Source organism: Primulina eburnea, chromosome 13, assembly GCF_022965805.1.
Source record: "Primulina eburnea isolate SZY01 chromosome 13, ASM2296580v1, whole genome shotgun sequence".
In the NCBI taxonomy this organism is placed as follows: Eukaryota; Viridiplantae; Streptophyta; class Magnoliopsida; order Lamiales; family Gesneriaceae; genus Primulina; species Primulina eburnea.
In genome coordinates, this window is record NC_133113.1 from 7,454,008 (window position 1) to 7,464,772 (window position 10,765).

Below are 10,765 nucleotides of genomic sequence, written 5' to 3' on the forward strand. Positions count from 1 at the left end.
ATCTGGTAAATATCAAATAAATTCTTAAATATAGATTTTAAACTATTGATATGATTTTTATCATTAAAATTTGAAATATAAGAAAAGAAATAAACTTTCATAAAAAAATGTTATTTTTGTAACTATTGAATTAATTAGTTTGATTTCAAAATAATTAAATAAAGATATTAAATATCATATGTAAAAATTCTGATACTTTGACAAAAACTAATCAATGATCATTATAATTATATTTATTACAAGGATTGTATCATATATTGTTTTATGATAGAAAATAACTTAAAGTCTTTTTATTGCTCATTAAATATCTTTTCATGAATTACATATTCAAAGTTTTGATTGATATTGATTTTACAAGCACATGGATTGCTGAACTTTCTCATAACTAATGACAGAAGGTAATCGAGTTCAAAATAATCGCGTGTCTTTGAAAATTGCAAATAATCACCTATTGTTGCAGTTGCTACTGCTTCAGCTATTGTATGTAATCTTTTGGGTTCTTTACCCTGAAAAAAGTTATGCTCCCAAATTTGATCATACCTCAATGCTTTAAGGAAACAAGATCCCGTGAGATTGAGCATGAAGCGGAAGTTAAAGTACAAACAAGCAGTAAAATTTTGTTTGATTGTATTAAGCACGTTTGATGACACAATTACTAAATATTAATATTAGAATAATTTTTATTTTCAAAAAGACAATATTTTTAACCACTCAGCGTCAAGAACACGCTGAGTGGTAAAAAGCATGTGCAACAAATCACAAAAATTGGAAAAAGGTATATTACTAGAAAAATTGGTCATCTGTCTATCAAGAGATGAGTATCAGCAGAGCAATCTTTGAAGCTACAGGCCTAGGAGTTCGCACTGGCCAAGTTTGCAATAAGTATGCTTATTATATTGAAACTCAAGCTCAGTGACAATGTCTGACAGAAGAACACTGAATGCATTAGTGATGTTATCCTAATCTATTAAGACAAGAGTTCAAATCAATAAACTTCGAGTATTTCTTCTGCAATGAAAAAGACAACAGGATATTCATATGCGCCTACCGTGCAGTTTGGCAAGGGACCAAACCTTCAATGAATACTGACTGACCAGCAAGCACAGTGTAGGTTATTTTCCTCATAGCATCAGGTGGAAGTGCAACATGATGTTGCATCAAACTGTTCTCAAATACAGTTTGCAAAGACATTACTGAAAAATATATTAAAAAAAAGGCTAATTAACTTATCAATAGAATTTCGTCGGGATAATATTCAGTTTCTACAGACAATATTTCAGTCAAATTCACCGCATACAAGTCACCACATGTCAAAAGATCTCACTCTCCTGCAGTCAAGTGTACCAGACTAGATTATCGAGGATGCATCAAGAAACAAAAATTTTACTTGTGCATCAAAACAATTTTGAATCTAAAATAAAATAATAAAAGCCACATAAATAACAAAGCCCTATTTTCTCAGGCTGAAATTCCCAAAGAGTATCTTTGTCAAGTGCAGGGACAAATACACCACGAGGAATATAAACATCACAAGATTTTAGAGCGATTGTTTTTATAGGCCTCTGCATTGAGTGTTTGACCCCAAGAAATGAACGAGACACCATTAGGTGACATTCACAGACAGAACGATAATGAACAACTGCTCTTTAAGAGATCCACACTTTGAAATTGGAAAAAGTTCACAAACCTAGATACCATCAACTATATTTCCCAAAATTTCTAGGCCATAGTTGTTAGTGCGCAAACCAAGGTGCAAAGGGCTCTTGGAACCTTAGGCGCAAGGCGAGGTGTGCCTTATTGAAGAAAGGCGCATGATTAATTTTTAAAAAACATATTTATACACTATATCATTATATGACAAAAATATTACTTTTGAAATAATTACGCTTACCAGAGTGAAAATTCATCAATAAAAATGATTCTTTGTTTGTTTGATGATTTGGAGACCCTTCGTTGTCGTTGTTGCGCTTCTTCTTCTTCTTCTTCTTCAGGTTGCTTGCTGGTGTTGGGGCTTTGATCGTTGCTGCCTTGCTTCTTATTTTTTACGCTTATGCTCGGGGCTTTTTTTTTCTAAATCAACATTCAGCTCTAGGATTTACAGCCCATTTTTGTTTAAAAATAGAGAGGTTGGGCCAGCCTTCAATCAAAATACAGAAGGGTGGTTACCAAGGAGCGTAGGCACATGTTTTCTACAACTATGTTCTAGACTCAATTCCATAGATTAAGGCTGTATAAAATTTATGGGTGAAGCTTTGGCAAGTTGATAGAAAAACAAACAAACATCTTAAAATCTAGGAGTTAGTCATTCGACATTATTCAAAGAACAAGATCATTCACCATTAGTCCAGCTGTTTCCTCGTATACTGAAATATGACAACACCAAGCAATAATAATCACACCACAAAAATTTAATTTGTATTTGGTAACCTTGATAATGAGAAAATGGAGAAGATGCACTTTACCTTTTCCTCATTTGACTTGATGAGTTGTTAGGGGGTTAGCATAGTGTGGCCTATCAGTTAACAAACGAAGGGTGCTGTATGACAAATTAATGCAACAAAGAGAAAACAAAAAAAGCCAATAGGAAGAAGAGAATATATATAGAACTAAAAACATAGAAGCCTTGAATAGTAGCAGCTCCTCTATAATCCAATTCCATCAAGAAAAGCCACAGGGAAAAAAATAAAATGTAATCTTACAACACCAATTTCAAAAATAAAATTCACATCATATGGGAATCTCTCCTCTTAATAAGCTATTCAAATCCCATGTAGTTGATATGATCGAAGGATTATAGAGACGATTATTTTCTCGGCACGCTATCATAACTTTGTACTTCTTCTTGTACAGTGTCTCCAGGACATGCATGAAATCACTATCTCCTGACATGAGTAGGTAAGTCGCAGGAGTGGGATTTTCATATGCCCAAAATATCATATCAATCATCATACGTTTGACGGCATCATCTCCCCCTAAGTTAAATTAGGGAATAAATAAACAACTATATCACCAATAAATCCACTTTAAAAAAATACACTTACCAGGAGTCACATGCATAAGTTGCACCCCATTGGAGGTCATCGCCATTTGAAATTTGGGGGACAACTCAGCACAATTTCCATACAAGTATATGGAGATTTCTCCCTGATGACCCAACTTCTTTAGGGCTAGCATGATATTACAAGTAATAATATATAGACCGGAGGATTTTATGGCTTTGGGGACATGACAATTTTCAATATCCCACCAGACGGATAGTTTGCCCAACTGATAATCCTCTTCCAACATAATCGACGACACTTTACGGGCTTGGGTACGACGGACTCTTGTGCGACGACGAGTTCCTCTGCGAGCCATTTTTCAAATCTGCAAAATTAGAAAATTAGGGATTTTCTAGTGGTTTTAGTTTTAAATTAGCCTATTAAGATTCAATCTTACTGCATTATAATAAATCAAAAAATTGATTAAAAGATTCGGAATTTAACACGTCATGTTGAGCTAATTTGGTTGCGTAATGATAATCATGAACTTGTACAAAAAGAAAACATAAGTTGGAGAACCCTAATTCAATTCACTACCTGAATTACTCGACGAAACTGCATAAATCAAAGTCATATATTGAAAAAATGGCAGAACACTGTGTGAATTTACAGTACAATGAAAATTTTGCTCAACAGATGGGCAAGACGAGAGATTTGGCCAAAGAACTAAGAAGGAAAAATTTACTCACTAGAATCGTTATGTCCACCTCGATCACCGCAGAGACTTCCCTTCCCGTTTCTAGGTTTTGGCAATTTCTATTTCAATATAAATTATATTATTATAAAAGGACAGAATAAAATTAAAAAACTTTGTTTAAACTCATTAAAATAATAAAATTGACAAAAATACTAAAACATCTAATACTAAAATACTAATAATTTTTTTTTAAACAATTACTAATGCTGACCGAAAATACACACACATATATATATATACAATTCGAACCATACACTAACATAAAACCCCTACCAAGCTGCTGGAAATTCTGCACCAAAAACCAAAAACCCTAACTACATGTTCAAGCCAAAAACTCGACCCTACACCGAATCAGCCCAGACCAGACCCAAACCAGACCTTCCTAGACCACGACTGAACCCTCCTGGACTGATCTAACTTGGTCCTCAGCCCCATGAACACGGGCGTGCATGATTCACCCAAAACAATCAAAACCGAGCCACGACCACCCCTAGATCATTTTATCTGCCCGTGGACCACGACCAGCCGTGCACGAGCAACCTTAGGCCACGTCTCACAAAGGCACAACATAAGATAAGATACGGCACTAAAAAAATTGTCCATGGACAAAAAAACATTTACAAGTAGAGAGATGCTAAAGAGCAGCTTCGGTTTAAATTAAATCAACCATATCCAAAAACAAGTCGGTTCCATCGATTTATTTTCTGACAGACCCCGAAAATTCATTTTTACGGAATACAAATGAAAAAAAAATTCGTCATCATATATAAACAAAACCAGCTGCCGAAGTGTAATATTTAACTCGTTATAATCCCTCATCACAAAAAAATAAAAGATTTAACTTCCGAGAACGGAGAGCGAACAAATCAACAAAAATGACATAACCAGGATAGTTAATTACAATAAAAATAAATGAATGAATTCAAATGTGTACTTTTATCTTGAAAAATGCAGAATAACACCGACCAGAAGAATTCGTATAATGAAAACAAAGCTTTGAATCGAACCTGGTGGCGACGCAGCGGCTCGACTCCTGCGAGGTATGAAGAAGCAAGCTCGGGTTTGAAGGATTTATACTGGATCGATTTTTGTTTTATAAAATTTTCACTATTGGGCCAGACTATTTAGTTACGCCCTTAATTCAATGGCAAAAGCTCGTGTGAGATAGTTTCACGGATCGTATTTGTGAGACGGATATCTTATTTGGGTTATCCATGAAAAAGTATTGTTTTTTATGCTATTATTGTGAATATGGGTAGGATTGACCCGTGTCACATTTTAGGATCCGTGAGACGGTCTCACATAAAACTCACTCTAATTCAATTCACTACATGAATTACTCGACGAAACTGCATAAATCAAAGTCATATATTGAAAAATGACAGAACACTGTGTGAACTGTGTGAATTTATATTATAGTACACTGAAAATTTTGCTCACCAGATGGGCAAGACAAGAGATTTGGCCAAAGAATTAAAAAAGAAAAATTTACTCACCAGAATCGTTATGTCCTCCTCGGTAACTGCAGAAACTTCCTTTCACGTTTCTAGGTTTTCGCAATTTCAATTTCAATATAAATTATATGATTATAAAAGGATAAATTTAGAATAAATTTAAAAAAACTTTGTTTAAATTCCTTAAAATAATAAAAACTTTGTTAGAGAAAATATTATTATTTATTATTAATTTGTGTGCCTTGCCGAATCAATTATTAACAAAAAATTCATAATATTAATATTATCCTCAATAAAACTCGAATTGAATCCAATCATTTCTCACAACTTAGTACTTAACATTAGGGCAAAAACTTGTGTGAGACGGTCTCACGGGTCGTATTTTGTGAGACGGATCTTTATTTGGATAATTCATGAAAAAATATTACTTTTTATGCTAAGAGTATTATTTTTTATTATGAATATGGGCAGGGTTGACCCGCAGATTGAGATCCGTGAGAAGGTCTCATATGAGACCTACTCTAACATTAGTTTGATGCCTAATAAATCGTAATTGAGTCTTTCGTGTAAATGTTAATTTTTTTTTTTTACTTTTCCAATTTATTGAATTCCTAAAGCAATTATTTATCTCACATTAACATTTTGTCTTTTATTTATTTCAAGGCAACACAAATATAATTAAAGTAACTATAGTGAACATGATAATAGATATTAGTAATAATTCATTAATATTTATACACAAAAATTCTGTAACCTATTATTTATTAAAGTTCATATATATAATTAAATTCTATACAAAAAATAGAGTATCGTTATATATTTTTGTTTATTATAGTTAGATAATTAAATTATAAAGAGAGGAATGACCCTCCTTTATATATATATATATTATATGTATATATATATATATATACACACACACATATATATATACATATATAAGTTTAGATATAAGTTGTTATACTATATTTATTTAATATAAAATACACATTTAGATATGTTTTATGCACGCTTCAAAGTTTAAGAACATTTATAAGTCTTAAATTAGCACTTTTAAAAACCGAATAAAAATGAAGAAAAACACCCTTCCCAAATCCCATAGTTCACGTGAAGAAAAAGAAATTCAGAAAAATAAAGAGGAGAGGTAATTTAGGGTTTGGGTGAGGAGAGGGTTGATTGTGCATTTGTGCTCATGGTATCACTCTATAGCCAGGATCAATCTATTAGGCTAACATATCTTACTCAATATTTGTTCAGTCTTGCCATTTCATTGTAATCTTCTCATTTAGGATAGTTAGAACAATTAGCGACCGTTTGATATGCATGATTGCTTAAACCGAGGATATGATGTATTATTGATAGTAAGACTTAATATATGGATTACCACACTGCAAATTATGTGTTATAGTGTTTGGTAAAGTAGGACAATATTTGATGTCAAATACACATAAACCCAACAAAAAAAAAATATTCAATCGTAATTACTAAAACGCCCTTGCACACTTTTCGAACACATTGTACAGTTCATTTACCACTTTCCCCATTTCTCTCCAGAAAGCAATTTCCCATTCACGAATTCAGTTGTTCAACCTTGTACTTCACCTTCTATTTCTCCTTCTCCTACAACCATTACATCAGATCAGCCTGTCAATCAACAATAGTGGTGGAGAAAAGTGTGGGCTCCCAACTTGCAACTTCATTTTGTTGATTTTCTTCGCAGCATTTTAGTGTGGCTTTCGACATCAATCTACGTTTTTCAAGTTTGTGTTTTTGTTATAGATCTTGAAGCATTTTCTCCTTCTTTAATTACAATTTATTTTTTCACTCGGTTATGTTTCTTGTTTAATATTTTTTTTTTACAGAACATTTTCGCACTGTTGTCCCTGATTTTATTTTAAAATTTGATTAAGGGATCACATAATTTGGACGATATTCGTAACTGTGTCTTAATATTGGCAATTTATCGTTAAGCTATGTTCAGCGTACAGATGTTTACGACCAGTATGTCCACAATGAGTCCACCAAACTTTTTTCTGTGAAAAATTGCGTCATTCACACACTGTTGTTGAGCTTCTCAGTGAAGAATCAATTTCGGAAACAACCAAGTTTGATTATTTTGTTTAGTCCAGAGTTGCAGTTCACTACACTTTTCTTCAATGCAACTTTCCTGGTACATGATTTTGAACCTTTACTGTGCAGTTTGCTATGGACCTACGAAATCCACCCCAATGTCAGTGCGGGCATGGGTTAATGATTCTAAGGCAGGCTTAGAATTTGCTACCCGTCCCAGGAACTTTTATTATATTTGTACGGAATCTTTGAAGCATCCAAACAAATTTATATGGTATGATGAATACTGTAACGAACCGTATTCTACACTAGTTAAAATTTGCGGAAAAATTAAAAATTTTCTTAAATAAAAACATTCATACGGTCGTCACTCAACATCCATAAAAATAAATCTCACAATCATCCGTCACCAATAAAATTTTGCTAAAAGAAACTGTCTCAAAACGTCTCACGTTCAAATCAAAACATCAGAGTATTTTAAAAATTTGCATAAACATAAACTTGCGGTCCTCGGGTTTAGCCTGCCACTCAGCCCAAGCCTGCCCCTTGGTCATCACCTCCTGTCTCCTCAACATAGTCACCTGCATCGATCAAGTCTAGTGAGTCTAAAGACTCAACACGTATAAACTGGAATAACGAGTACTACATAATAAGGTCGCATGCAACTTTAAAATAGGACATACATAATTTGAAACTTGAACTTGCGCATTAAAACTTGAACATACGTATATACATACTTCGACGTGCCATAACTTAAACTTTCATAAACATACATAACTTCATCATTTTGCGTAGAGGCATGTTTCAAAGCGAGTGACCCATAACGTAAAAGAGCCTGATCAGACTATACCACAGTACTGGGCTGACAGGGACGTATCCACTGCCGCATACATAAGATCCCTGTTCATAATTTAACAGGCCAGTTGATCCACGTTCATAATTTAACGCTTCACAACCACGATCTAACCCGTTCATAATTTAACGGGCGGATTGGTCCCTGTTCATAATTTAACGCTTTCCAATCCTAACATAACTTGGTCACAAGACATTTAGCATACCTCAAAAACTTAACATATTTCCTTGCACGTCATACATACTTACTTGGCGTTGAGGGATTCGTTGGACTTCGATCGGGGCCGTTGCTGCAACATACTAACATAAACTTGTATGCTCAACTCACATAACTTAACGTAGAAATCATACTTACTCTCGAGTTCGATCATTACTTAGGACGTTCTAAAATTTCTCATGACACGACCTCGATAATCCTTGCCCTAAATCATGACATCAACCTCAAAACAAACTATATTATTTTTCCCAAAAAAAATAGAAGGACACGGATCCCGTACCTACATCCGTGCATGGGTCCGTGTAGGTACTGGAAGTAGACACCGAAAGGAAGCAAAGGCACGGACCCCGTGTCAGGGTCCGGGTGAGGGTCCGTGTAGGTACTGGAAAAAAGACATTAAGTGAAACCCAAAGGCACGGATCCCGTGCCCTCATCCGTGTAGGGGTCCGTGTAGATACTGGAAAAAGACGCCGAGGAGAAAACAAAGGCACGGACCCCGTGTCAGGGTCCGTGTACTGGTCCGTGTACCCACTGTGATCGCGAACTTACGAAAATTCTGAACACCCAATGCTTATTCTTCTAGACTCGATTATACGGGCCAAGCACCGACCCCTCGAGACTCATCCTAGCATACCATAACAAAATCCAAATTGTACAAACATTTCAACACAACAATGTTCGCTCTATGACACCCACGACCCAAAATACGGCAATTGACATCAAACTGTTTCCTACGACTTCTCATTAGTTCGAGTGCCTATCGACATGAAACGTAACCTCAAAAACACTCTTAACATCGTTACTAACATACCCGTACGCAGCAACAATCGCCCGTCGATTTCCAACGAAGTCTGCAACTTAAAACTTCAAGAAACGTATCAATAACATAATTTTCTGAAAATTTCAGTTTGCGCAGTCGCACGGAAAATATCATAACTCACTCATTTTTCGTCCAAAAATTTCGAATCATATATCAAATCGAAGGTATCAAAGAGTTCTACGTTTTTGCCGTTGAACGTTTTCCCAAAATATGAACATAAAAATCGCAGTTTTGACATGAACAGTAAAAACGAGTTTTAGATCTAAAAATTTTCCTTCGAAATTGATCCGATTCATGATCCGCTCAAACTACTATCATCATACATAACTTTTACGCATAAAAACAACGCAATACAATATATGACTTGATCGACACAGCAAGAACAGATTATACGTGCCTTTAAGATGATAACGTTACCGAAAGACGACACCGAAGCGGAGATAGAGAGAGGCTTGATCCGGGACGAACGTGGCACCGTTTTTCTCGAAATAAAATCACGAAAATCTTGCTGGAAAATGAAGGGAAGGGGGCGGCTGCTATAGGCTTTAGAACCCTAGGTTTTGCTCTTTGAAAATAATAAAAGTCTAGAATGAACTTGTGTGTGTGTTTGTGCGTGTCTAGGTGTGTGTAAAAGTGTGTTTGTGTGTGTGCGTGTGTTTTAAATATTTAGGAGACTAACTTTTGGTTTACTAAAATAATTGTCTACTAATTAAAACACTAACTCACACTTAACTTTTAAATAAAACTCTTCAATTAAAATATAACACATCATACTAGACTTTAAAAGTTCTAAAATCATAAACTCACAAAATAGTTATTTTAGGATTCAAAATGCTAACATCTCACTAAATTATTTAAAATGCCCCCAAACTCAACTTAAAATAAAATACCATCTCTAAAATTGCCAAAAATCGTCACCGGGTCTTTTCCTCAATCCCGCCTCGAATGATCGCCTGAAACATGAAACTCGAAAGACATTTTAACGTGCATCACATAAACATAAATAATTTAAAATAATGCATTTAAATAAATCATGCATCGCCAAAACTCATTTAAAATTAATTTAAATGATTTAATAATTAAATGAATGCATGGGTTATACGTGTATTAAATTTGAGCACTACAGTTCCTCCCCCACTTATAAAAATTTCGTCCTCGAAATTAAGTCTTACCGAACAACTCCGGGTAACGAAGTCTCATGTCGGCCTCTGACTCCCACGTGGCTTCTTCCACCGATTGATTCAGCCATTGAACTTTGACCAACTTAGTCGTCTTGTTCCGAAGTCTGCGCTCCTGTCTGTCTAGGATTTGGACTGGTTTCTCCTCGTAAGACAGGTCTGGAGTCAACTGCAGCGGCTCATAACTCAGAACATGAGAAGGATTAGCCAAATATTTTCTCAGCATCGAGACATGGAACACATTGTGCACCCCGGCCAGATTCGGCGGAAGGGCTACACGATACGCTAGCGTCCCAACTCTGTCCAAGATCTCAAACGGTCCAATAAACCTCGGACTCAACTTGCCTCTCTTTCCAAATCTCATAACACCCTTCATAGGTGCTATCTTGATAAAAACGTGATCTCCTACGGCAAACTCGAGATCTCTCCTCCTTTT

The 10,765-nt window shown here is 35.1% G+C and overlaps 1 long non-coding RNA gene across 3 annotated transcripts; it reads right to left on the reverse strand.

Annotated features, from left to right (window-relative positions):
• Window positions 1-770: 770 nt before the first annotated feature.
• Window positions 771-4,860, reverse strand: LOC140810027 (uncharacterized). Of its 3 annotated transcripts, XR_012113226.1 has the most exons (4): window positions 4,746-4,860; window positions 3,731-4,278; window positions 3,042-3,346; window positions 771-2,972 (listed from the first exon to the last, which is right to left on the reverse strand). It is a non-coding gene; the product is annotated as an uncharacterized lncRNA (long non-coding RNA). The 3 variants fall into 3 exon arrangements; XR_012113225.1 differs by having other exon boundaries at window positions 3,042-3,366; window positions 3,731-4,796; XR_012113224.1 differs by having other exon boundaries at window positions 3,731-4,795.
• Between the last annotated feature and the right edge of the window lie 5,905 nt (window positions 4,861-10,765).